The sequence below is a fragment of the Drosophila busckii genome, chromosome 2L (genome assembly GCF_011750605.1).
Source record: "Drosophila busckii strain San Diego stock center, stock number 13000-0081.31 chromosome 2L, ASM1175060v1, whole genome shotgun sequence".
Lineage (NCBI taxonomy): Eukaryota > Metazoa > Arthropoda > Insecta > Diptera > Drosophilidae > Drosophila > Drosophila busckii.
Window position 1 is genome coordinate 13,345,227 of NC_046604.1, and position 3,774 is coordinate 13,349,000.

Genomic DNA, 3,774 nt, shown 5'->3' on the forward strand with positions numbered 1-3,774 from the left:
ATAATTTCGGGGAGTTTTGGCTGCTGCTGCTGCCCTTGATTTACTTATTTTACTTTATTTTTATGGCACTTAAATGCCTCCAGCCCCTTCTCCTTCCCCTTCGCTCTCTGTGTGTAATTTCAGCTTGATTTAACTGATAAGCCTCATATCTCGTTACAGCTTTACCTCTGCAATTGTGTCAAAGCAACTTTCAACAATTGTTGTTACAACATTTTTGTGAACTGCCATATATAAAGCCATTGACTATAATTAAGTTTGATAACAACAATAATAATACTGTGGGCAGTTTATTTTTGTTGAGCTCTTGCGTAGATTTATGTGTGTTGAGCTGTGCATTTAGAACAGTCGCGTTTTGAGCTTCGATAAATTATTTATTTAATATATATATTTATTTATTTTCAGTTAACAACAATGCTTATTATTTAAAAGGGGTAAGTGCATTTGTTTTAATGCTAATTTTAATTACAATTTTGTTTTGAGAGGAAATTTTTTTATTAATCATTTTTATAAATTAATTTTGAGCTTTAACTGCTTTAACTTTTATGTTATATCTATGATTAATTTATATACTGCATTAAATTGCTGCCATTAATTTTATATGAATTGTAAATGGCATTTCAAATATCAATTTTGGGCTTAAATTATTAGAGTTGAAGGAAATGTGTTAAAAACATTTTTATACGTAGTAAGAATTTTTTTTAATTTTTTTTTTTAAATTTATTTAGTGCAAAATTAAATTAGTTTATTGCCCGCAATAATATTGTGCCATTCATTTTTGCATACATTTCAAACAAGATTTAAAATGTAAACTGCTCATCAGTTATGTATAAATGGTTGGCGCATAATTTTGTGCGCTCATTGCTTTTGCAGCTCATTATTCTTCGATTTACTATATATCATTTGCTCTTTTGATGGCACCTGCTGTTTGCTGCTGCTTCCTTGCGAATGTTGTGCTGAGCACGCCCATTGGCCGGCACCTGCTAGCAGCAGCAGCTGTGCCACACTTTGTGGCAATAAGCAGCACAAAACAGATTTCGTAGCACAAAATATGCCTACTTATGGCCATTAGGACTAAAAGCGTAGCAAACTGTCTGTTCGCTGCTTCGCTGTTTGTCTGTTCGCAACTCAAATTAATTTTCATACAAAATTTTTATCGCGTTGGCGTGGACTCAGAACTGAGCGTAGAGGCCAGTCAGGCAAGCCAACAATAGCACAAAAATATAAATGTAATGTGCTACAATATGCCTTAACAAAAAAGGAAACAAAAACAACAACTACAAGAACAACAATGTAAATCAGCACATTTGGTTTTAACGACTATGTGAGCATTTCATTTTTTTTTTTTCGCCGCCATTATGTGTGTCTCTGTTACAATAACATCAACTAAGAAGCTGCTGCTTTGCTTAGAAGTAGTGCGAAAGAGAGAGAGATAGTAGTGTTATTGCTTGCTTCTTCTTTTTTTAATGTGCATTTGCCGTCGCCAGCGGCGCCAGCAACGCCATTTGAAATGTTTCAGCGCAATGCCAGTGCCTTGGTTAAGGAACTGGAAGAAGCCAAACATGAAAAGTAGGCATGTTAAAAATATGCCAGGTATGCTATGCGTTAAGAAATAAATGGCTAAAAATAACAAATTTAACAAAATAAAAATAAAAGCACAACGCGCAGTGCAAATTTTATATATAAACAACAACTACTTTTATATAATTTTTAGCCAAACTAACTGTAACATTAATACAGCTATATATTAAATGTCAATGCAAAAAATTGCACAAACATTTTTTTATATATATTTTTTATATCCATTGATATATGAGTGAGCAGCAGCTGCACTCTGCACAAAAAGTGTTGCCTACATTACAGCGCTGCGCTTGCTTTAAGTTGCTCTATAAATGTTTTTAGCTGCAGCACACAAACAAACATTTTTATAGCGCACTTACAATTCGACTATAGTCAATTTGATTAAATTTTTGTGTGCTCTTGTTTTTGCTTGCCTTTTGTTATTATTATTATTGCTTGTGTGTGTGTCTGGCTGTGAATTTGAGCAGCTGATTTCTGTGAATGAGCTTTGAATTGTTATTATGCAAACAAATTACAGACATGACTGCGATGCCAGCAGCAACAGCAACTCGTTATATGGATTTCAGTTAGTTCCAACTACTAATTGTAATTAAAACATATACTACTAGTAGGCAAGCTGTTTTATGTTGAGCAGCGCGCCAAAAATTGCATAAAAATTATTGCAAGGCTTGAGGTTTGAGGCGCATGAATGAATGGCGCATGCCAGCTGTTGGCCAAACATGCTTTTGATTGCCAACAACAACAGCATCAGCGCTGGACAACAAAAAAAACATTGTAGCAGCTTTCAACGAGCGGCTGGCAGCCTGTGTGATAACTTGGCCTGTCCGTCAAGGCATAAAAAAGTGGCAACAAGGGCTGAGCGCTCAGAGCTGCGGCTGCTGCTGTTGCATAACCCATTTTGGGTGCTTCGTTTGTCGTTTGTCTGTCATGCCTGCCTTGCCAAATGACAAACAGCGCGTGCAAACGAGCACAACAACAACAGCAAAGGAAAAACACTCATGTTTGTTTGCCTTGCGGCGAATATCATTGCAACATTTAATCAATTATGCTAGCCCAGCAGTTAGACATAACACTTGAATATGCATGGGCATAGTTTAAAGCTGGAAAATTGAGTTTGAGCTAACAATGCTAATCATTGGGGCTAACCGTTACCAAAAAAAAAAAAAGCAAGCTCTGAATCATTCGTGCTGCTGTATCTGCTACTATTACTCTTGGCTGTGCTAATTCCGTTAGCAATTTCGCTTGCCAGCGAAAAAGGAATAACAAGCAACAAAAAAAAGTAAAGGGAGTTACTAAAGCAGTCGCTCAGTCGAGTAAGAGTTGAGGCTAGCATCAAACTATGATGCTCTGTAAATTAAATGAAGTATATATATAGCAAGAAAATATTATTATGATAGATAAAGATTTAAATTTGTGTTGCTCTTAATTCAAAAATATATTTTTATATAATTTTCTCTAATAAAAAAGGTCAGAAAATTTAATTTAAAGATTATATGCTTTGTTAATAAAATTACTATGTACTAAATTTAAAAAAAAAATATTTTTATAAATTTTTTATAACTAAATGAAGATGACATATCAAAAATAGATCTACATCTAAAATTGTTATTGAAAAGAAATATTTGAAGTTTTATTATTTGATTTGCTTTAGCAAAATGAGAATAAAATATTATAAAGAAAAGATTTACATTTAAAATTGTTGGGGACTAAACGTAAAAAAATATTCTAAGCTTTATTATTTGATTTTTTGCAATAAAATGAATATAAAAAATTATCTACATTTAAAATTGAAGTGAACTAAACTTAAAAAAAATGTTCTTAGCTTTATATCAATCAAATAAAATATTTTCTTCAATTAAATGAATAGGACACCGACTTTAAAAAAATGTACAACTAAAATTGTTATGAATAAAATTAGAAAAAAATATTTTTAGCTTTATTATTTGATTTTCTTTAACAAAATGAGTAAAACATATTATAAAAAAATTTATATACATTAAATTGTTATGCACTAAAATTTAAAAAAAATATTTTTAGCTATATTATTTGATTTTCCTTAACAAAATGAGTAAAACATATTATAAAAAAATGTATATACATTAAATTGTTATGCACTAAAATTTAAAAATATATTTTTAGCTATATTTTTTGATTTTCTTCACTTAAAGTCAGTTGACAAAGCTTCGTCTAAGGCAC